General features: G+C 38.2%; 1 protein-coding gene and 1 long non-coding RNA gene across 20 annotated transcripts in view; both read left to right on the forward strand.

The window, feature by feature from the left end:
• The window catches only part of DELTA-ADR (delta-adaptin), a 40,005-nt gene extending 19,867 nt beyond the window's left edge, over positions 1-20,138 (forward strand). For 4 of the 19 annotated variants that reach the window (XR_016100506.1, XR_016100504.1, XR_016100515.1 and 1 more), the window contains one exon: positions 14,856-15,256. The gene's annotated coding sequence lies outside the window, so the exon portion shown is untranslated. Of the gene's footprint in view, positions 1-14,346; positions 14,439-14,855; positions 15,257-18,028; positions 18,280-18,817; positions 19,058-19,193; positions 19,565-19,843 lie in introns of those variants that run through there. The other 15 variants (XR_016100508.1, XR_016100505.1, XR_016100514.1 and 12 more) reach the window with 10 other exon arrangements.
• A 67-nt stretch (positions 20,139-20,205) lies between these two features.
• LOC148847543 (uncharacterized) lies at positions 20,206-21,092 on the forward strand. Its single transcript, XR_016100522.1, has 2 exons — positions 20,206-20,546; positions 20,705-21,092. It is a non-coding gene; the product is annotated as an uncharacterized LOC148847543 (long non-coding RNA).
• Positions 21,093-25,523: the final 4,431 nt, after the last annotated feature.

Here is a 25,523-nt window from a genome sequence, read left to right on the forward strand (position 1 = left end):
GGCAGCCAGCGACGCGCAAAATCTTAGCATTTCTGATCGCCCGAACCCGTGCTATTCGAGAGGTAGACCAGAAGAGAAAGAAGAGGCTGATAAAGGTTGGTTGAGCTGCGGTTCAGATTTTGATCATGATGAAAGTTCAGAAGCCTGTGGGAGTTTAGGCAGTGCGGTAGTTGAAGCTCTCTCTAAAGGTCAGAAGAAGGATTCTTTTAGCTTGGACTGTTTGTTCTTAGGGGATTCGGTGGGGGAAGGAAAGGAGGAAGGGGAGGAGTGGGTGTTTGATTTTAACCCAATACTGGTTGAGCACCCCCCCCTAGTTCTAGTATTTTACAAGAGGCCGAAAAGGAGGTAGCTCGGGTCTTCTCAGAGCGGAACAAGGGTACTTCACAGAGAGGTACATATTTGGGTATAGAAAGGGGTCTTTGTGTTGATATAGCGATAGGGATTTTCCTCCCCCATCTCTGGGAGATAGAGCGCTCTAATTTCTCAAAAAAGAAAGTAACTACCTCTCCTTCGCCTTTGCTCTCTCCTCACTTCTCTACCTCAGGTAAATCCCTCAACTCTGTCAATTCAGTTTTGGATACTGATGAGCGCTCTGTATCTCTTGTACCAGTTTCTCTTCCCAACCAAGAGTCGGAAGCCCTTGGTCTAAAAGCCACAAGGAGTCTACAAGGGGGGGAAGTGGGTGAGGAAACTTGCAGAGAGACAATAATTTGGGAAATCTTAGAAAGCCTCTTGGGTGAAGTGGAAAGGAAGGATTTGCAGAGAGGGAGCCTGGAGGGGACAGACAGGGCTGTGGTTGGGGGTAATGTGAGAAGGAACAAGAAGCTTTCTAGGAGTGAGGAGAGTGCTTCTTTAGAAAAAGAGGAAACTAATGGGGAAGAGTCAGTTGCAGAGTTTGTGAAAAAGTTGGGGTGCAAGCTGAAGAACCCGAATGATCTAAAAGCCTACATGCAAAATAAAGAGGACAGCAAGATGAAGTTCAGAAGGCTGAGTGAAGTGGAGAGATTAAAAAAAGATATTGAGGGGGACAAGAAGTTTGAAGTGAAAGGGATTAGAAGAAAAGGGTCTAAATAGTTCTTGGAGGAGTTAGGGTTAAGGCTTTTAGTTTACAATGAGAATCCTAAGTTGGAATGTGAGGGGGTTGGGCAGAATTAGGAAGAGAGCAACAATCAAAGAGGTAATTAAGAAGTTTAATCCGGATGTGGTTATGCTTCAGGAGTCCAAAAGAATGGGTTTTGATTGCAGATGGGCAAGGAGTGTGTGGAGTTCTAGAGGTATTAAGTGGGTGGCCGCTCCTTCGTGGGGTTTCTCGGGAGGGATTGTGACCCTGTGGAAAGAAGAGATACTCTTAGGTATGGAGGAGCTAATTGGTGATCACTTTGTCTCTCTGAAGTTCAAACAGGTGGCTGATGGATATGAATGGGTACTAACAAATGTGTATGGCCCCGATGACTATAGGCAAAGGGAGAAATTATGGGAAGAATTGAGTGACATTAGAGGCCTCTGGGATGGACCCTGGTATGTGGGAAGGGACTTTAATGTAGTGAGATTTATGGAGGAAACCAACAACCCCAGACAGAGAGTGACAACAAGTATGAGGAAGTTCAACCAATTTGTGGACTTTTTTAATCTCAAAGAACTTCCTTTCCTAAATAATAACTTCACTTGGTCCAACCTTCAATCAAGGGCAATTTGCTCTAAGTTGGACATATTTTTGTTCTCAACAGATTGGGAGGAACATTGGGGCAATATTACTTCTAGGGCTCTCCCTAGACTTACTTCAGACCACTGTCCAATAGTTTTGGTCAAGGAGGAATTAAAAGGAGTAGGGCCTACCCCTTTCAAGTTTGAAAATATGTGGTTGACTCATCCGGGTTTCACTGAGAAAATCAGAGAGTGGTGGGAGCAAGCTAATCCGGTAGTTGATTGGGAGGGAATGAGGTTCCATAAGAAACTCCAATACCTAAAATCTCAATTAAAGGAGTGGAATAGGCTGGAGTTTGGAAGATTAGAAGAAAGAAAGCAAGTTTTGGTGGAGCAAATCGAGGATTTGGACCTGAAGGAAGAGAGAGGCCCCTTTGGAGAGGAAGAAAGGAAGTTGAGATGGGTTTTAAGGAGGCAGACGGAGGACATCCTGATTAAGGAGGAAATCAATTGGAGGCAAATATCTAGGTGTAAGTGGCTAAAGGAGGGAGATAGAAACACAAGATTTTTCCATTCAGTGGCAAATGGAAGGAGAAAGAAGAATTACATCTCTAACTTGGAAGTTGATGGAGCAGTTTTGTCTCACCCGGCTGAAATTGCAGAGGCCCTAGTAAACCACTTCAAATCTATTTTTAGAAGGCCTTTGAATGAGAGAGTGTGGTTGGAGGATTTGGATTGGCCGACTCTAAGTGCAGAGAAAAGAGAGTGGCTAGAAAAAAGGTTCGATATGGATGAGGTAAAGGAAGTAGTATTCTCTATGGATAGGACAAAAGCTCCGGGTCCAGATGGGTTCATAATGGCCTTTTACCAGGATTGCTGGGATATTTTGGAGAATGATCTTACATCGGTTTTTGAGGAGTTCCACAGGAGGGGTGTAATAAACCCGGGCTTGAACTCAACTTTCATTGCCTTAGTCCCAAAGAAGAAAGATGCTTCTCAACCAAAAGATTTTAGACCTATTAGTCTGGTGACTAGCTTGTACAAAATCATTGCAAAGGCGTTGTCTCTCAGGATGAAGAAGGTGCTCCCTTCTATTATTGCACCCAACCAAAGTGCTATTGTGGAAGGAAGACAGATCACCGATCAGATCCTCATTGCAAATGAGAGCTTGGAGAGCTTTAGAAAGTCAAAGAAGAAGGGAGTGGTTTGCAAATTGGATTTGGAGAAGGCTTTCGACTTGGTTGATTGGTCTTTCTTGATGGAGGTGTTGAGGAGTTCTGGTTTTGGTGACAGGTGGTGCAAGTGGATCTGGGGCTGTGTTAGGACTTGCCATTATTCTATCCTGGTGAACGGGACTGTGGTTGACTTCTTTCCGGCATTGAGAGGTCTAAGACAATGGGATCCTCTTTCCCCTTTTCTTTTCACCCTTATTGTTGATGTGTTTGGGCGATTGATCCATAGAACAGACTCGAGGAATCTAATAAGAGGGTGGAGAGTAGGAAGGGAGGAGGTTCCCTTAACTCTTCTACAGTTTGCAGATGATACTATCCTTTTCTATGAAGGAGGGAACCTCAGTTGGATCCGGAATCTAAAGTTGACAATACAACTTTTTGAGAAGATATCTAACCTCAAGGTAAACTTTGATAAGAGTTGTGTGGCGGGAGTGAATGTGAACGAAAGAGACCTAAGGGAATCTGCAGATGAGCTAGGTTGTGCTATTATGGATTGGCCCCTGACTTATTTGGGCCTCCCTTTAGGAGATAATCCTAAGAGTGTTAGCTTTTGGGCTCCGGTAGTGGAGAGGTTTGAGAAGAGGCTAGCGGCCTGGAAGAGGAGTTATCTTTCTTTAGGTGGAAGAGTCTCTCTCGTTAGATCTACCCTAGCTAACCTTCCTGTTTACTTTCTGTCAGTGTTTAAGATCTCCTCAAAGGTTTCAAATCGTTTTGAAAAATTATTAAGGAACTTTCTCTGGGAGCCTGGAGAGGAGAAGAGAGATCATAGGGTGAGTTGGGAGGTGGTCTCTAGGTGTAAAACACTAGGAGGTCTGGGAATTGGTAATTTCAAGAAAAGGAACATGGCTCTTCTGGGGAAGTGGTTGTGGAGGTTCGCTTTGGAAAGGGATAAATTGTGGACTAAGATTGTGGCTAGCATTCATGGGCTGGAAGACAATGGCTGGGATCCTGGAATCTTGGCAAGGGCTTCAGCTACTTCTCCTTGGAAATCCATCCACAATCTGCTTCTAGTTTTCTCCCCTTGGATCAGGTATGGTCTAAACTCTGGTAACCGAATAAATTTCTGGGAACATCTTTGGGTCGGGGATTCTCCTCTGAAAGACAAGTTTCCTTCCTTGTATGCTCTTTCAGACTTGAAAAATGAACTAATTTCTTCTTTCTTAGTCCCTTCAGCTTCCACTTCGGGCTTTGGTTGGAACCTTGGCCTGTGTAGGGCAATTAGGGATACGGACTTGGATAGCCTGGTAGCGCTACTAGCCTCCCTTGAGGGTGTCTTCCTAAACCCTGCTAAGGAAGACACCAGATTTTGGACCCTTTCTAGCTATGGTACCTTTTCTTGTGCTTCTTTCTTTGAAACCTTAACTCAGCCTCCTACCCCCTGGGGTTGTCCTTTCCAGTTAAGGAAATTTGGAGCAGACCTATTCCTCCTCGGGTGGGGTTTTTTTGTTGGGAAATTTTCCTGGATAGAATAAACACTTTAGACTTACTCCAAAGAAAGAGACCCAACTATTGTTTACTTCCTAATAGATGCGCTCTTTGTAAAGCTGATGGGGAATCTGGCTGCCATCTCATGGTCTCTTGTAAGGTTGCTAAATCTGTTTGGGAGTGGGTTTTCTCCCGTTTTGGGCGTTCTTGGTATCCTCCGGAGACTATCCAAGGTTTGTTTTCTCCTTCTTTTTTCAGTTGGCCTAAGAAGCGAGGGAAGACTATGTGGAGGTGTATTAGGGCAGCGGTTTACTGGACTTTGTGGGAAGAAAGAAACTCACGCATATTTTCTGACAAGGAAAAAACTTTGGAAGATTTGTTAGATCGAATCCTCATAAGAACGGTCCACTGGCTAAAATCTTTGGAGTTATTTTCAGATTGTCCTATGGATGACTTGCTAAGAAACTGGAAAGAGATTGCTTTCACTGCTACCATTCTGGTCCCCCCCCCCCCCGGGCTTTATAAAGCTGAATTTTGATGGCAGCAGTGTAAGGAATCCAGGGCCCTCTGGGATTGGAGGAGTCTTCAGGAACGAGGAAGGGATTGTTACTGCTTTATTCTCTGGCCCTATTGGAGAAGGTGACTCTCTTAGGGCTGAGATCCTTGCAGCGCTTGAAGGAATTCGAAGAGCAAAAGATCTAAATATCAACCGTTCGATTTTGGAAGGCGACTCGAAGGTGGTGGTTAATTGGTTGAAGATAGAGGACAGTGGTTTGTGGAACTTTAACAATGAGAAAAAACAGTTCTTATGGCTAGGTAGGGACATTGAGATTCAGTACAACTGGGTGAAGAGGAGTGCCAACTCATTTGTGGATGGGTTGGCCAAGCAAGAAGTGAATAGGGAGGCTGTTTTTTGGGCTAGTTTTTAATTTTCTTTGCATTCCCTATGTTTTCTGTTTTTGGGGAGCTAAGTTATTTTATCTCCCCTTGTATTCTTTTCCCTCTCTTCTCTTAATTTAATGAAGTTGATGTTATTGATCAAAAAAAAAAAAAAAAAAAAAAGAAGAGAAGAAGAGAAGTTGGAAAGAAAAGAGAGCAATAATCTGGCCGCCCCCTTCACTTATTATTTATACTAAAATAATAGAACAGTACAAAGACAACTATGCCCTTATAGGGCAGCAATACATAAAACAACATATATAACACTCAAAAACATAATAAAATTTGGACTAACATAACTACTGTGGTCCCCACCTCCTATCTAACAACTCCCCTTCCTAGCGATGGGCATATGTGAACCATCTGCTATAGAGACTAGAGCACAACCGATAGGAACTGAAAATGGTAGGGGCATTAGTCATATGCTCAGATGCTCTTGAGTCTATAATCCAGGGAGGTCCCTCACTACTTGAAGTGGATGCAAGATTTGCAGTTGCATGTGAACTACCTATATGTGCAAAGGAAGTGGTGTAGTTGGCTCCTGCATTCTGCTGTCCATCTGGAAGGCTAGAGTTAGGTGAATCTTTCTTACTCATAAGTTGTCCCAACCCCTCCAATTCTGTTCTCGCTGCTGCTACTGCAATGGATTCCCAATAAGTTTGGGAGAGAGGGGCTGAAGAGTCTTGTAGTGGCTACATTTGCATTTCCCTTCTTGTTTCTTATCCGAGTAGGCATAAGATTTGGATGAAGCTTCCAACAAGTGTCCCTGGTATGCTTAGGCTTCTTGCAATAATCACATACCAAGTCCTTATCTTCCCTTCTAGTCACAGTACACTCCTTGTCTCCATTCGGCTTAGGTTTTATTGTACCTACCATAGCCGACTGGTCAATCCCAGGTTGTCTCAGCATTACATTCCTCCTACTCTCCTCTATAGAGATAAAGGCATAGGCTTGAGAGAGTGTCACACCCTCCCTAGAAAGAATATGCTACCTAGCAATGTCAAATTCAGGGTTCAACCCTGCTAAGAACTCAAAAACCCTATTCCTCACTACCAGTCTGTGATAAGTTGCTGCATCATTTACACTTTCCCATACCATAGTTTCTAAGTGATCTATTTCCTTCTATAGGGTTTTTAGCATGGAGAAATACACAACAAGAGGTTTTTCTCCCTGTTTCATACTTATCACCTGGTTTCTTAACTGATAGGCTCTGGCTTCATTTTGCTTATGAGAGTAGGTTTCAGTCACTCCATCCCAAATCTCCTTAGCAGTATTAGCCCATAGGAATTTTTTTGCAATATGAGGTAACATAGAATTACATAGCCAGGACATTACCATGTAATTCTCCTGCACCCATCTGGAAGAGTCTGTATCAGGTTTCTTCTCCTCCCCAGTGAGATACCCTAATTTTTCACGGGCACCAATAGCCATCATAGCTGATTGTGCCCACTCCAAATAATTTGTACCATCAAGTTTTATCGTAGTTATGATCCCATACCCAAAAATATCACTACTACCTCCAACACCTAGTCCCACAGTACCGGTAGATTTCATCTCGGTATTCCAACTCTCCATCTTACTTCAAACAATTCAATAGTAAGAAAAAAATAGATTGTAGACCTTCAAAAAATAATTTAATATCACACACAAAAACCAACCCTTCCGAAAGAAGAAAACCCTACCTGGAGGGAAATCTCTCTCCTCCCCACGCCTCGCAACAGAAAATTCCAGAAACCAAACCGCCCTCTTCAAAAAATCAAAAGAAAACTAACAATACCCGGGCGCCCAAGATCATATCAAAAACAAAGAGTCCAACTTTTCTGGGACTCTTCTCCGTACTCCAGTTCTTCCTGATTTTGATGCCGAACAGTAGATCACCTTCTCGATGACTAGATCCCACCAAAAACTTCAAGAACTGGGCAATCTATAGCAGATTGATCAGCCCTTTACTGCTTCATGCAGTCGGCTGATCTAGGGTTGCATGAGAATGCTTCAAGAGACCCTAGCGGATGCTCTGATACCAAGTAGAAATCTGCTGAATTAAAAACTATAAAAGAAAAGTAGTTTCTTGAAGAGAGAAGGAAGAGAGAAGGAGAAGAAGAGAAGAAGAGAAGTTGGAAAGAAAAGAGAGCAATAATCTGACCACCCCCTTCACTTATTATTTATACTAAAATAATAGAACAGTACAAAGACAACTATGCCCTTATAGGGCGGCAAAACATAAAGCAGCATATATAACACTCAAAAACGTAATAAAATTTGGACCCACATAACTACTGTGATCCCCACCTCCTATCTAACAACTAACATAAAAATTTACTCAGAAAAACATCATAAAACTAATTAATCTTCAACAAAAATAATATATATATATATATATATATATATATATATATATATATATATATATATATATATATATATATATATATATATGGGTGAGCGCCTAATACAAAAGCACCTTATCATTGGGTGAGGCGACTTCTAAAATCGCCTAGTCGCCTAGGCCCACTCTTGGGTTCTTTCACCCTTCCATTTATGTAACTGGCTTTTCCCCTTACTGTTACATACAGTTCTACACAGTTGGCCCACTCCAGGTAGTTTAGGCCATTTAAAGGGTTAATTGGCATAGGAAACATCATGGTTTCACCTTCCATAGCAGTTGATCCATGGGTTGATGTAACCCTGGATGAGGCAGAGTCATCATTTGCCATTGAGAGCAACACAAACTACAAGTCAAGAAACTGATCTACAGATGCACACGACCAGTCCCCACTGAACTAGTACCTTTCACAGTCTCAGTCCGGGCACTAAACACCAAACCAAACACCATAAAATGCACAGTAGCAACTAAACAGTCCAGGAACAATCAAATAGTTCAGAAAGAAATAATAAAATACTGCTGAAACTCACTGACAGCAACCAAACAATCCAGATATTTAAATCTCAGTCCTCATTGGGCTACCCACTACACATACCAACACACCACAGCACATACCTGTGACAAAGAGGATCATACAACCCTGTACAGCACCTGTTCAAAGGTGCGAATCCAAAGAAAAAAGCCTTCACAGTATCGGCCAAAGAGAGAACAGGGTCTTCAGAGCATCGGTTCTCTCTTACTAGGGTTACCTTGGTGCTACAACCAAGGAAGAGCCCAGAAGAAACAGGCAGTGTTTTAAAAGGCGTGGGCGCCTACAGGCAAGGCACTCCCAAAACGCCCTGAGGCATATACCAGAGGCGCTGACACCTCTGAGGCGTACGACTCAGGTGCAAGAGGTGTACGCCTCTTGCGCTTTTTTCATGAGGCGTGCTAGAGGCGTATGCCTCAAGCGCCTCATGCACATCTGATATATAAAGACAGAAAAAAAAGAAAAAAGAAAAAAAAGGAAAGGAAAGAAAGGGAAGGGAAAGAAAAAGAAAGAGAAGAAAAAAAAAAAGAAAAGGAAAGAAAATAAAAGGAAAGGGAAGGGAAGAAAGGATAAGGGGAAAGAAAGTGGTTTGCCCCCTGTCCCTTCGGCTGGGGGGCTTCGCACCCCAGACCCCCCCCCTCCAGCCCCCCCGACCCCCCCTCTCCAGCGAGCTCGCTTTGCTCGCTCTTTCAACTAACGTTATGCATCTTTTTTCTTCTTAATACAAAAGATTTTTATTAAAAATAAAGAAAAAATGAAATCCCCCATTCCTCTTCATCCTCCTCCTAACCCCCTCCTCTTAAGGAGCCTTACACCTCCTTGTGTTTGGGAGGCTTATGCCTCTTGCGTTCTGAACTATGCCTGATGTCTCTAGGTAGTGAAACGCCTCGCATCATGCCTCCGCGTTTTAAAACATTGGAAACAGGAACAGGTTGTTCTACACAGTCCGGTTAGGGTTTCTTGCCTTCACTGTCCAAGAAATCAGAAAACTGGGTGGATGAATGTGATTCTGAAGAGAACAAAGGACTCCTATTGCCCATAATCTTTCTTTGATACCATATTTTCTTTCTTGGAGAAAGAGAAAAGAGAGAGGAGAGGAGAGAGAGTAGAGAGAGAAGAGAGAGAGGGAAAATAGTTTGGGAGTCAAAAAGTATTGCTGGTGGCGCCCAGCTTCTTATTTATAATGATATAACAAAATAATAAATGGGAGATTACATTTGTGCCCCTGGGCGGCACACCCTAATAATAAACTAATTAAAAGAAGAAAAGAACAAGCTGACAGCACACTAACAGCAGAGATAAAATAATAACATTAACAACACATTTACATTTTACCTCCTTCGGCATTACAAGTTTGAATTTGTGGGCCCACTTTGCATCGCTTTAAGATGTAAATTTTGCAACCAAAAACTTTATACAAACTTTACATCAAAATAGGGGAATAAAAATAGGGCAAGTGATTGCATCTCCTTCCCCCTTCGTTCTCCAGAGATCAAACGAACTCTGGAACTTGCAATGGTGCATCATGGCTAGCAATCAAGCATAGATGATTAGGCTTTATTTCTGGTTCTCATCATTTTTCTCCTTGGATTTTTTATTGATTTGTGTGTTGTTGATTGAATTTTGTGGAATTCTTATTTTGGATCCTGCTTATCTGTATCAATAAGGGAGCACAAAATGCCACGTCCTTAGTTCAATGTATCTGTTTTCTGTTTTCTCAGAGATGAGGTTTTGAGTCATTGTTTTGTATCTGTTTTCTGATGCTTTGTTTTCCAGGTTTCGAGTACTGGGTTTGTTTCTATTTTCTTTTGCTTTGTTAATGAAATATTTTTCTAAACAGAAAAAAACTCAAAGATTAATATAGAACGGCTAATCTAGTAACTACCAGGAAGTGCTAAAAACCAGTGCACAGGAGGTTTGATTTTGGGAGATTAATATAGGACAGCTAATAAATTTGGAAAACACTGTTCTGCAAGTTAGAGAGGTGAAAATTCAAAAGAAGTATTCATGGCAGATGAGGTCACCAAAATATGAATCAGGTAATCCCAGAATCTGGAAAAGGAAATTCTTATTGGTATGCAAATCTGTTATGTTTGTGCCTTGAATTCTTTGTGGCAACCCACTTCATGAATCCGCTTCGAATTAATTTGAGAAAAACCCGAAGGCAAAATTTCATAGTGGTTTGTGGTGGATGCGTACCCAAGCCCGTCGCCCACCACAAATCACCATTGGGGGTGCGGGGGCTGCGCCCTCTGTGGCGGTATGGACCTGACCCATATTCATCTTATAGGTCCGAACCGAATACAAAGAGTCATGTATTTTTTGGGGGGTTTTCTCTCTTGTATACAGAAGACGGAGTCTTGGGAGGTATTGGATGTATTTTGGGGCTTAGGGTTTTCTGTGAGAGCACAAATCTGTATTTCTTCTCCATTACCTACTACATAGTGGATTTCTGTTCCTCCTTCGCCCGTGGACGTAGGCTATAAGCCGAACCACGTAGATCTGTGTGTTCTCTGTGCTTGCTTTCTCTTTATCTCTATTTTATTTTCATTTGAGTGCCATTTCGAATCTGTTTTCTTGGGTTTCTCTGCAACAAAATCATATTTTCTTCCTGAACTACCTAAACAGTAAACCAAATAGTTAGGTTCATAAAAGAGGTCTATGTTACCCAGGTACAGACAAGGACATAATGGGTACCAGATATATACAAGTATCATAGTTATTTGTTGATTCATGCAGTAAAACCTTCCTAGGCAATGCCTATTATCTGGAATAGTAATCAGCACACTCCCTGCATACATGAAGCACCAAATAAAATACACTTGACCTAGACCTCTTTTTCCATTATTCAAAATGGTCATAAAGTTTTTTGCTATCTATTACTCAAAGTGAAGTGAAGCATGAAATTCCTTCAATCTAACCCATGTTCTGATAAACGGATCAAGAACTGGAAAGCATGAATATGTAGAACCATGGATGGCAAGTAAACACTTACATGGATAAGAAGCACTGGTTTCTTCACCTTTGAATTTGTTGAACTTCTGCATTGTTTAAGTATAATTAGTAGGCTTTATGTAGCAATAAAAAGAGCATAAAACTCTTTGAAGTGCAAATATGAGGTACCGACTAGGTGAACAGTGAATGGACATGAGGTCTACTAGTAGGATGATGCTATAACAGGTTGAACCGTTTGGATAACCAAGATCATATCCTTACAGGAGCCTTTTCAAATGATATAGAGAGGTCCATTGATGCGGTGACATAGCATATGGCAATGGATAATGATAACTTATAAGAACTGCTCCATCACCTTATTCTTAATAACCAAATAATGGAATTGTCTGTCTAGTTGTATATTCTCTTGGCATCTTAGAGGAGTTGGCCTCATCAAAAACATCATCAAGAAAAGTTATGATAAAAGAATCCCATTTGACACTCTGATGGCCATCTTCTTGTTAGAATATCTTTTCTGAGCCAGAGTATCAAATCCCATTACGTGCTGCCTGAGTGCATTGTATATTGATATCTTGATCAGCCAAGAATCTTTACTTCACAGGTACTCTAGGTTTACCATCTTTAAATTGCAGTGGCCAAGATAGTCTACTCACCTTATAAATGTCAAAGTAGCATCTGAAATTCGCATGACACAGCACATGGAATCCAGAAAGTATAGCACTATGCAACTTCTCATCCTTGGTAGTTGAACTGCCACGTGCAATGTTGGCCCTCTTCCAACTGATTGTCCATATGGAATCAAGTATCGTGGGCTTATTCCATACTTGATCTGGAGAAACTCATATGCTGCCTCCATGTCTTTTTAAGTGTCTGCTTCACTTGGATGAATTATATAAACAATACACGGTATTGAGTACATTCAATTTATAAGATATGAAGCACTGTTCTAACTGATAATGAAGGCTGAACAGCATGAGTATGGCCATCCATAACTATAAACACAAAGAAATTAGATCAGCAAGGATGCCCAATTAGTTGTCCTACCTAACCCTTGAAGGAAAAAATTCTGTTAGTTCACATTAGATAACTAAATAGTTGTAGATTAACTAGAGATAGAACTTCATTATTGTTAAGATATATAGCTTTAAGAATCTTGTATTTTTGATCATCATCATCCAAGCCTTATCCCAACTATTTGGTGTTGGCTACATGATTCCTGTTTCGTCACTCCATTCTATTTAATGCGATATCCATTGTTAGATTATTAGCACTTAAAAAATCATTTTTTACTACTTCGTTAATTGTCCTTTTTGGTCTATCCTTACCCCTTCTAGGCCCTTCAACTTGCAATAGACCTCTTCTTCTTATGGGTGCTATCACCCTTTCTAGTTTTTTCCACCAATCCATCTCAGCATACACATTTTTTCCACACTCATTTTTTGGACATGTTTATTGACTACCCAACATTATGCTCCATACAACATAATTGGACTTACAATTGTTTTATATAATTTTTCTTTTAATCTAAGTGGTATTCGCCTAGCACATAAGATTTTGGATTCACCTCTCCATTTTGCTCATCCTGCTTTGATTGTTTGGATGACATCCTCTTCAATCTCTTCCTTGTTATATAGTATTGAACCAATGTACTAGAAAAGGTCAAATTGAGTTATTTCTTGACCTCTAATCCTAAATGTACTATGATTTGCACTATTATTATCATTAAATTTATATATCGTATATTCTATTTTAGTCCTACTTATTTTAAAACCTCTTGTTTTTAAGGTATTTGTCCATAAGCTTAATTTTGTATTTAATCTTTCATTAGTTTCATCAATTAAAACAATGTTGTTAACAAACAACGTGCACCATGGGATCTACTCTTGAATATGTTTAGTCAATTTATCTATGATTAGTGCAAATAAATAAGGGCTAAGTGCTGAACCTTGGTGAAGATCAATCAGCAGTGTAAAATTTGATGTCTCTCCCATAGGTATCTAACATTGGTTGTTGCACCCTTATACATATCCTTAATTAGGTCTATATGCCTATTTGGAACTCCTTTCCTTTCCAAGATCCACCATATTATCTCTCTGGAGACTCTCTTATATGCATTCTCTAAATTAATGAAAATCATATGAAGATCCCTTCTCTTCTATTTAAACTTCTATTAATTGTCTTAGAAGAAAGATAGCTTCTATGGTTGATATCCATAGCACAAACCTAAATTAGTTCTCTAATATACTTGTTTCTTGTTGTACCTTTGTTTAATTATTCTCTCCTAAAATTTCAAAGTGTGACTCATGAGTTTAATCCCCTGATAGTTATTACAATTTTGTATATCACCTTTGTTCTTAAGTATAGGCATCATATTGCTCTTTCTCCATTCATCATACATTTTTTTTTTCTTTCATTATCTCATTAAAATAGCCTAGTTAGCCACAACAAGCCTACCTCTCCATACCTTTCCTTTCCACATTTCTATTGGAATGCTATTGGGTCCTAACACTTTTTACTTCATCTTATTTGGTGCTTCTTTCACTTCAGTAATTCTAATATGAAGGTACATGTTATTTTAATACTACTTATATACTAAATTACTAATCTATCCTCCATTAGTACTCTCTATATGTTGTTCATTTAATATGTTTGCAAAATGGTTTTTCTATGTTACCTTGATTTTCTCATCTTTTACCAATATTCTTTTGTCTTCTTCTTCAATGCACCTAACATGGTTTGAATCTGTACCCTTGCTTTATCTCATTTTTGCAAGTTTATAAATTCCTTTTTCTCTATCTTTGGTACCTGATTTATGACAGAGGTCATCATATTGCCTTAAATTTAACTTCACTTACTATCTTTTTAACTTTGTTTCTTATGGTTTTATATTTCTCTAAGTTTTCTCTATTGTTAGTCTTTTGCCAATCTTTGTAAGATGCTTGTTTCAATTTGATGATTGTGCAAAATAATAATAATAATCTAGGTGGGGTTTAGAAGATGATAATAACATGTAGTTTAGTCTTTGAACTCTAAACCAATTTTTCAAGAGCTTTGGGACTGCTATGGATGAAAATGAGTGCAAGCAGCAAATCTTGTTGAGTTTTCCCCCCTGCTCCCAAAAAGGGGAAGAAGAAACATCATTATGTTAAACATTACATATTGAGATGCACTTTTCTTGTTGTCTTTACTCTCACTATGGTGAGGAAATTTTGCCTTGGTGTTTTTGCTTTTATCCGCAGCATTTTGTTAGACAATATTGGTTAATCTCAAAGCCATGCCTTCCACCATATGGCTAGCGGTGATGGTGGACTTCCTTCAGCTGTTGACAAAGGTGTTCTAAATTTTAGAATTTTTGTCTCATAATGTTCCAAGATTTAGTACTTGCTTGCTGTCCAACAACATACTAAATTTTATATAGACCTTTCTATATTTAGCATAGCTTTTTTCCAATTCTCAACCATTTGGGCTGTATTTGCCTTCTCTATATAACTTATGATTTTTCGAATTTTAGCTTATTCATTTGGTAGTTCTTTTTAGCGTACTTTATTAGTTGTTTGTGTAAATTGCATTAGCCCATTTAAAAGCCTCACCTTTTTTTTTGTCATGCAACACCTGTCACTTAAATATATTTTTCTAACTTTTTCTAGTCATATCACACCTATCACATTAACGGTGATAGCTAGAAGCAAGTACTCTGAAAAAAAAAATAATAAAAAGAGTTATAATTTTCTTGTATTGGTTGTGGCAGGAGGCCAGGAGGTTTCTGATTAGGTCTACTTGAGTCTCTTGCCATCAAGTGAGGGTTACTACTGAAATCTTTTGAAGGCATTTGAGTCTACATTTTTCATCTAAAGTCAATAGATAGATTGAGTTTTGTTCACTTGGTTAGGTGGTTTTGGGGATTGACAAAAAAGGCATTTTCTTGTTGGTTATTGAATTTCATGGATTTGTTTTCAGCTACTTTGTATGTTAGAAGTGAATGAATTAACAGGGTGGAATGTTTCCATGATATTTGCGAAATGGCAAAGAGACCACTTGAATGTTAGGGGGCTCATCTTTGGACCCTAGTTCACAATTTTGTATAAAGCTGATTTTTGTGGATTTAAATAAATTCATTTTATAGGTGGGGCAAATGTCTATGTAGGTCTCACATATTGTGACCCCACATTTTGTTGCCTTTGTAGGTCTCACAGACTCACACGTGGTACAAATGTATATGCAAGCATATATCTTAGTAGGGTCAAAATATTTAAGCTACGATTGCAAGACTGATTTTTATAAATCTAATAAATTCGTTTTAAAGGTAGAGCCTACTTGTGAAATGTATCCATGACCCCACATTTTGATGCCTATATAGGTCCCACACGTGGTACAGATTTATGTCAATTTGGGCCAAAGTAATTAATAAAAAGCTAAGCTTAGCATTTTATTTGCTACACTAATCTTTTTCCTGTCAAACAAAGAAGTGCAAAACTAAATCAGATTTGCATTCTCATGCATTTGCATTAATGAAATTATGAAAATTAGATTTTTCATCGAAACCAAATGCAGCCCAAGGTTTTAGCCAAGGCCAAAATGGGAACCCTTCTCAATCCCTACTCCATAGTCCAAGAAAGCATTATTCAAATCTTTTCTTGTTAGCCTGATTGAAACTCTTCCTTCGATTAAAGGCCAGTCCATACCTGAATTTACTGGTTCTACAAAAACCTGGGTCCGTTGAATGGACAAAAGCACACACTCAATCTATTAGTTGACATTTCTCATATCGGGCAACCCATTATAATCCAGCCAGACCAAGTTGGTTTGGACCAACCGGCTGGTCCATCCTATCTCCACCCCTATAATCCAACTGTAGTGGACAGGCGTACGCTTGTTTTACCTGCAAATTTATATATTGAATACGATTTCAGAACTGCCTTTTGAAACCTTAAAATACTATTAGAAATTGTTTCAATAGCATAAAATTGTTGGGTGGTAATGAAATTCTGTACTCTAGATTCGAGTTAGGTGAGTTGGGTTATATTTTCTTGTATGTGAAGATCCAGACAAACTGGAACTCTACCTATGATTTTGGAGGATTTTTGATTCTTCAGTTCTAACTGTATTTTTCAGAACTGGGATTTAGTAAATGAAAGATAGAGGAAGTTTTGTCAAAAGTTATGGTGGATTGGAATGGATTGATAAGGGATCAAAACTTTTCCAAGTGGATGGGGTGGCTTGTGAGTGCCATTTGGCCGATTCTAATAGTTTGTTGATAGGGTATGTATTCCAAAGGATGAGAGGGATGGATTTGGGAATAGCTGGAGTGCTGGACTGAAGAAGCAAGCCAGTTCTATGGTTTGGAGATGTATTTGTTTTTGGGAAAATTATGATTAAAGCTGGCAGTGCATTTAAATTAATGCTGTAGGTTGGTTCAGAAACCAACAAAACTCTAACATCCGGCTATACATTTCAAATTATAAAAACCCCCGCCATGTCATCAGAGGCTTATGTGGTTGTTGTCAACATGAGACTCTTAATCTATGTTGGACACGATAAAAAATTTAAACCAAAACCAAAACATCCATCTCTTGACCCCTCTTTCTCTCAATCTCCCGCTCCCTCTGTTGATCTCCTACTCCCTTTGTCTCTCTCGCTCCCTGTGCTTCTTGATCTCTCGCTCCCTCTGCCTCTTGATCTCCCATTCCCTTTGTCTCTCCTACTCCCTTTGCCTCTCGATCTCTTGCTCCCTTTGTCTCTCTTGTTCCCTTTGCCTCTCAACCTCCCTTCCACTCAAGTTGGTGTAAGTTTCATAGCCAAGAGTTTCTTTTGAAATTTAATCAATTTGGGCTAAATGAGTTAGAACCATACCAAGTTGGTCTTATGTTCTTTAATATGGTCTGGTTAATACAGTATAAGTGTGTAAGAAAAATAAAAAAAAGAACGAGAGAATGAGCAAGAAAGATACTGAGAAAGAACGATAGCGGTTGAGGGACAAGGAGAGATCAATTGAGAGAGAGAATGAGGGAGAAGGAGAGATCGACTGAGAGAGAAAATGAGGGAAAGGAGAGATTAAATGAGAGAGATTGAGGGAGAATAATAGGTTAACAGAGATGGAGAGAATGAGAGAGATTGAGCAAGGAGAGACAACTGTGAGAGTGAGATAGTGGGAGAGAGATTGAAAGACATAAGGAGTGGGTGAGAAAATGATTTTTTTTTTCTTTTCAAATAATCCATGCTATGTCCAACATGGGTTAAAAGTCCCATGTTGAAAATGACCACATAAGCCTCCGATGACATGGCAGGGGTTTTTATGGTTTCTCTTGGGTAATGTGACTGATTCATGCCTTTTGCTATCATGCTATATTTAGTTAGGTGATACACCTATCCCTTTCATTGACAGTCCAATAATATCTGAAGCCATGTTAGTATCTCAATATTTCAATGACAGAATTCTATGCTCAATCCTAACTTATAAATCAAGTTGCAATCTTAGGGGTCGTTTTCAACATGAATGCTTTTGTTTTCATTTCTTTTTGGACAAAAAACAGCATGTTTTTGAACTCTGTTTTTGTTTTCAAAGAGAAAACAAGTATATTTGTTTTTAAAACAAAAGCAAATTTTCTTGTATAGAAATTATATGATTTATGGAACATTCTGTTCAATAATTAGATGAAAACATGTTTTTGAAATTGGACTCAATTAGAACGTGCTTTTGATTTCAGTTTTGAAAACAAAACATACACAACCAAGAATATGTTTTTTGTGTTTTTGTTTTAAGGAACAATATATTTTCAAACAAATGGTTTTAATTTGTTTTTGGAACTGGCAACAAAAAAAAAAGAAAAAAACAGTTCACATTATAGAACGCCCCCTTAGATGCATCACTTTTTAAATATTTATATCTTTATACAAAATTTGATATGCTTAATTATTTTATAGGTTTACTGAAGTTAGAATGGATGATTGAGATGGTCGAGGAAACTGATCTAATAGAACGTGTAAGATAAGTCTCTCTCTCTCTCTCTCTCTCTCTCTCTCTCTCCAATAGTTTATTGAAGCTAACTAGCTATAATTTATTCAATGGCATCTATGTTTTTATATTTGTTTTACTCATTTAGGCTGTGTTTGGTTGCAGTGCAAGTACAATGTAAAAAAAAATGCAAATTCTTGTTTAATTTTGTTTTGAATTTTACTTGATTCTGCCTCATGTCTTAATTTACTTTATTTGTACTGAAATCAAACAAAATAAGTTAAAATTTGAGACAAAAATAGGTCAGAATTTACACTCAAATTATTTGCACTACCATGATTTTGCATCAGTACAAATTTATTTGCATTGCAACCCAACACAGCCTAAGCACCATAAATTTTGCATCCCAAAATTTGATGCAAAATTTACACCACCTTAACACCATCTTCAATTGTCTTTGACATCACATCATGTTACTTCCTACTCGTTCCAAAACAAATAATCCTCCTCTTGGACCACACCATTTGACTTTCTTAGTTACTTGTCACAAACAAATATAAGAGCAAACCAGTTGAATTTACACTCTCAGTGTATTTGCACTCCCATGTATTTACACCTGAATAAAGAAATATTGGAAGCCGTTATATATTGAGCCGTTGTGTGAAACAACTAATCAATTTATAAGGGAAATATCGTCTGAGCTAGTTTGCTACTCTACCGGCCTTTGATTTGGTTTGTGATGCTGACTGCTGAGACAGAGAGAGTCAACCCAAACAGCTGTCTTTATTACCTACTTCACTATTCTGCCTACCATGCATATATGATCCACAAAATGAGGAAACTAGATGTGTGTAGACGCTTAGAAAAGTTAAAGTGAAGATTACCATTCACCGTCAAGATGGGTGGTTTTCCGGTGAAGACTTTTGCTGTATTACTGGTTCTCTTCCTTCTTCTGATGAGCAGTACTACTTCAGCGAATCCCACCATATCTTTTCATGGTATTCCTCTTTTCCAATCGACTTCATCTCCATTCAAATGGTGTAACCATTTTATTAATTTGATGAATTGAGACTTTATGACTAAGCGTATTTTTTTGGTTTGGTTTGCTTATGTGTTCTCTCTCTCTCTCTGAAGGTGATGAGAAAAGTCTATGGTGGTTATCTGCTTCTCTAGGCGAACGACCAAGAAAGGTTTAACCAGGCAACAAAGGTTGTATTCCAGATGGAAAAAGTAAAATAAAAACTGATGAGGAGAAAGAGAAATGGTCTCGAAACCTCCTAACACAAATATTGTCACCACCACCACTGCCATATAAAAATAAGCCATTGTCATATGCATATAGATTGGCACCTCCTCCGCGCAGCTAATATATTGATGAGCGCTAGTCATATAAACATTTTTGGACGCATTTTGTGGGGGACAGATTTGAATTCTTATGGATGATAATTATGACTCTGATTGATGATAATCATGGAACTAAAACTGACCAATCATTGCAGAGTCAACTCAACCGACCCTTTTGTTGGATTAGAGGTTGTTGGCCTAAAATTAAACAAATAAAAAAAGGTTGGCCGGTGACCTAATATTCTTGATATGCCTTGTCGTCCAATCTCTCTCGACTTGCAAAGCAGCTTTAATTTTGACTAATATGGACGACCCATTTGTAGTAAGCTCTACCCATTAATAGATAAATTGTCTTCTTGCGTCTGAGATATATCCTGACATTTGTGGGTTATCAAGCTATATCTTCTTACGCGCGTGTTGTATATTTATTGAACCTGCAGGACCAAGATAACAGAAGATCCTGAGACCCTGTTGGTTTGCAGTGCAAATATAAACCAGATGCAAAATTTGCATCACCTCAATTTTTGCATCGACTTATTTGTAATTATGATTTGCATTATTATCTGATAAATTACAAAATTTTTATTATTATTTTTCTGTCTCGTATGTATTTATTCATAATGCAAATTTTGCATCTTAGAAGCTGATACAAATTTTACACCACCTTCATCGTCAATTCTCTCCCAGAGATGAAGTGGGTATCATATCTTCAATTCTCTTAGATGATTTGACTTCTAATGTTACTTTTCACAAGTCAATTGATAAAGAAAAGTAAAATCTGAACCAAATTTTACACTCGCAGTCGGCACGTCGGCTGAAACAATTTAAAACAGAAGTTTCGTCTGAGTTCGCTAATTGCCATTCTACCAACCATTCGTTGTCTCATCACAACAGCTCGATCAGAGAGTCAACCTCAACAGCTGCCTCTACCTACTTCACTCTGCCTGTCATATATGGTCGCGCAAAATGAGAAAACCAGATATGCATAGAGAAGTAGTGACAAACTAGTCTTAGAAAACTGACTATTACCATTCACCCTCAAGATGGGCGGTTTTCCGGCGAAGACTTTTGCTGCATTAATACTGGTTCTCTTCCTCCTTCTGAGCACTACTTCAGCGAATTATCCTACGTTGTCTCTCCATGGTATTCCTCTTTTCCAATTGACTACTTTTCCATTCTAACCCTACCTCTGTAACCTTTAATTTTCACATGATGATGAGTTAAGACTCTATAAACCCAGATGCGTACGTGTAGAGGCTTAGAAAAGTGTAACTTATTTGTTTTTGTGCTCTCTATGGAAGGTAATGAGCAAAGTCTATCGTGGTTATTTGCTTCTCGAGGCCGAGGCGGACCAAGAAAGCTATTACCTGCAGGCAGAAAAGGTTGTATTATTCCAGAGGAAAGGGAAAGTAAATCAACCACCAGTCATGAGGAGAAAGAGAAATGGTCTCGAAACCTCAGACAAATCTTGAACCCGCCACCACCTCCATATAAAAATAAGCAATACTCATATTTTGTAGCACCTCCTCCACAGATAATATGAGCACTACTCGTCATTTCTTCTCTTCTTGTTGTTGTTGTTGCTCTACTTACACCTTTTCTTTTTTACCAGTGTATTTACAGAAATGCATTTTCGTAGTGATAGATTCACTTTATTATATAACACCAACTGGATATTATGAGTCTAAACTGTTCTGTTGTTGATTGTAGATTCTTGCTTAAGACTATGTGAGAGTGTGATAGTATCTTTAGATATCTCAGCGCTTTCCCTCCAAATTTCCGTAACCCCAATTCCCAACATAAACTTTCATCTAAAAGCCTATTAGTAAAAGAATTCCAAGATTTCAAGTTATAGAATCTTGAGCTCGCTCTAAATTGGGTCTCTCGTACGAAATTCCGGCAAGGTTCAAAGTATGGCATGTATTAATGTATAGTTACAAGTCTATAAGTTATTAGACAAAAATGTAATAATTAAAGGATGCCCAATAGTCAATACTCTTTTTTTTTTTTTTTTGTGAATACATACATATGTAGAAGCAATTTTAAAATTAAAAGAAAAAACGTAATAAAAATTAGAGTTACAACACAGGATAACAACAGAAGACTCGCTATACCCTAATAATGTAAGGTAACTCGTCTAGCTGCACTATTGATTTATCTTAAACATATCCCCCGGCAAGCACAAGGATAGGGAACCGAGAAGAGGATAGTGGTTTTGTGAGGATGTCAGCAATTTGATGATCTTTATTGGAGATGTAGTTTTCAAGCGACTGGTTCCACTCAAGGGTGTCAATTGGACTGGATTTAGTCCAATTCGATCCAGTCCAATGTGAGTCCATTATAAATGAATCTGGTCTAATCCAATCTATTGAATGTTTTGGACCGGTCCAATTCAATGTTTGGACCATCCAATCTGTTCAAATTCATTTTAATTTAGATTGGTTTCAATCCAAACCTGGTCCATTGATACATATATTCTTATCTTATATCAATGGACCAGATGCTGATCCAATCCAATATAAATTTGTTATGGGACGAATAGGTTCCAATCGAATCTAATAAATATTTTGGACCAGATTGGTCCAATCCAAATTGATTTTGGACTGGATGGGGTCCAATCCAAAACTGGTTTCATTGACACCCTTAATTAGTTCCACTACTGCACTGAATGGGTCCACTCATATAGGGATCAACTCATCCAATGGTTTGAAATGATAAGCTCAATGCTGTATCCATGAGGCCCTATAATGGTTCATTCATGGATTTTCTTTTTAAAATCAACTGATTAGAAATTTATTTTCTTTTTAAAATAACATTTTAGTTTTATACAAGACTGGTTTTAAATTATATTTAAATGGAATTAATTATGAGATGGAGATAATTAATTAATGAAACTAATAGATTAATGTTATAAGTTGTGTTAAATAAGGTTGGTTATGGAGTCAATTATGATAAATGGAGTGTTAAACAGAATCGATTTTATTGAGTTTAATGGGCTACTTAAGGTAGTTGAATTTGAATTTCCAATTTGAAAATGATAACAATAGTATATAAGATTTGTATATAATGATAATCAGGTGAGACGGGTTAGAGAATAGAAAGGGCAATTTTTTTTCGTGGATCCCCATGTACCCATTGCCATCCCTACCACAAAATGGGTCCACTCATAGGGATCAACTCATCCAATGATTCGAAATGATAAGCTCAATGCTGTATCCATGAAGAAAGAAAAAAAGTAGTTCTATAATCATTCATGGATTTTCTTTTTAAAAGCAACCGATCAGAAAATTTCATTGGGGCACAGTCATGATCTTTGTTAGAACACATTAGGGTTTATTTTTCTTTGTATTACAAATTACATGTTACAGGGGATTAAGGGGGTGGGGGTAGAGGAGGGTACATATTAGTCCATTTTCCTTAACACGGAAGCCTGGAGATACATGGGTTTGGTCCTGTGCCTCCACATTCGAAGAGATATGCCTAGTGGCCATTTCAAAAACATTAGGGTTTATAATTCATGTATTGCCAATAACTCGATTGTATTGTTATATTATATACCTAACTCAATTCAACTTAGCCCTAAGCCCCTAATCTCAACTATTTTGGGTTATGTGTTCTATTCAAATTATATTTAAGTTTTTAAAATCATATTACCATTCATTAATAACTGTATTTTCTCTTTTTCATGGGGTGTTTTACAATTCTATAATACGAATGTTTTTATTTTCATTTATTTTTGAAATTGCCACATCTGCAAAAAAAAAAAAAAAGTGTTCTTGAACTATGTTTTTGTTTCAAAAAGCATGATTCTGATAAACTTTACAGTATAGAAATTATATGATTTATTTATAGAATGTGATATTAAGGGGGCGTTCTCAATGTGAGTGGTTTTGTTCTCCAAAAGAAAAAACAACTGCCATAGCACAAAAAAAAAGTATACATTTTTGCTGATGTGGCAGTTCTTTTTGTTTTAGAAAACAGAGCCCATTCAAACCATCAACTTGCTTAGGAATTCAAAATGGTTTTGGTTTCAATTTTGGAAACAACAAAGGCATAATCAAGAACATGTTTTCTGTGATTTTATTTTAAGAATTAATTTGTTTTAAAATCAGTTGGTTTTCTTTTGTTTTATTTTATGAAAATGGCAACAGGAAAATCCATGGTTTTTAAAACTGACCCGGTGACTGAATTGGTCAGGGGTCCGGTTACCGGTTCGAACGGTCCAACCATTCGACCTGAACGATTAGGCCGTTTTGACAAAAAAATAAAAAAAATTGAAAATGGTTAAAACCGTTCGAACAATTAACCGGCCAATTCAGCGGTTTGCTGATCAAAATCAATAGTTTTAGAGGAAAATAAAAGCGGTCAAGTGACCGGTTCCCAGTTTTTCCCATCCGACTGTCTGGTCGGGTCTGATCCGATTTTGAAAACCATGGGAAAAACAGTTCACATTGGAGAACATCTCCTAAGTAAGCAAGTTGAGAAGGCTGATTTTCTACATTCTGCGTGTGCATCAATATTAGTCTTCACGTGTCATCAAGTGGCGACTTCTCATGTGATGGACAATGTTTATTATCCTACAAGATGGTTTTCGTTAGGTGTATTGTAATTGAGTAAGGGTGATCATTTTCTGTCCGGCCCACCATGCAAATTTTCAGGCTTGGGCCTGACTTTTGTGCTCAAACCTAATCTGGGCCCAGTATTACAGACCTGGATATATTGGTTATGGTACGAGTTCAAGATGACTAGGTTAACTTCTTAAGACTTAGAAATTTCTTTGGTCTTTTTCGTGGTTTGGAAAGCACAATTATTTCAAATATTATTAAGATATACTATATTTTCTCTGTTGTCTTTTGAGTTTCTATTTCTTCTCATCTTTGTATCCATGGAGTGATCTCTTTGTTTACTCTTGGCTCAATTTGCTGATTTTCTACCAATTGCCAAACTAGCCCAAGTTGCCCAACTGCTATACATTCCACGAAGATGTGATTATCTTTCTCATTTTGCTCATAACAGAGTGAGCACGTTGGATCATTATTCCATCCTCTCCAGTCTGTCTCTTGTGAGAGCAATTCTTGATATTAACAGCCATATAATTAAATATTTTGATTTTAGGCTGGAGGCTGAGGATAATTCATCAGCCACTTTCATTCTTCTTTTTTTTTTTTCTTACGTCTAGCATATAACTTGGACCCAAACTGATGTCAAAACCCAGATTTAACAATCCAAACCTAATCAAATTTTCATTTAACTCCAATCGTTAATTGCATGTCTTTCTTTTTTTTTTTTTTTATATAGTCCCATAATAATAGGTCTACTTGCATATCATGATTTTGCCACGTGGCAATAAGTTTGGACCAAATTGCTCTTATAGTAGCCAAAAGAGTTAACTATATATATCTGTGCCACTGTACACTTCCAAAAGAAAGTTAAAGAGTTAAAATGTACCAAAGGGAAAGTGAAACACATGGTGGGATGTACAGACTGGTGTGAGAAGTACACCTTACACATGGCCGTTCTGGTTGGTCTCTCACAACAGTCTGATCAGGTGGGCATGAGACCCCCCCTCCCTCTATGCATTCCACGGTCCACACAAAGCCTCTGGTGACAGAACTAAGTACCTTTCAAGGAAAATTTTATCTCCCCATCTCCTGAACCAATCTTCATAGCTCCTCTCTTTAGGTTCATAGCTCCACTTTAGGTCCCTAAAGTTTTTACCTCTTAGGCTCTTACTTTGTGTCATTAATTGTTAGCAAGTACAGACAAGAGCTTAGCTAGCCCTTTCAAGTGCCTTAAAAGGAAATACCGATATCAAACCAAGAAGCTTTATGCTTGTCCAGTGAAAGATTTTCTCCCTATAGCCATTTTATTCCCCTATCAAACTACAGGAGCAATAGCTATTTGATAAATGTATGTCCAAGGAGGAATCTTTACCTCAATTATGGAGTTCACATCTGCGCCCCACAATGTTCCACAGCGTATTCCCGCTGTGTATTGAAAACATCTCCTGATGATAATACTAAACTGGATGATATATCATTAAAAGATGTTCTCAATACAAGACGGGAATGTGCTGTGAAACGTTGTAGGGCACAGATCTGAATTATCAACTATGAACTA

This window comes from Nelumbo lutea, chromosome 6, assembly GCF_056320005.1.
Source record: "Nelumbo lutea isolate HS-2025 chromosome 6, American lotus-T2T, whole genome shotgun sequence".
NCBI classification, from domain to species: domain Eukaryota; kingdom Viridiplantae; phylum Streptophyta; class Magnoliopsida; order Proteales; family Nelumbonaceae; genus Nelumbo; species Nelumbo lutea.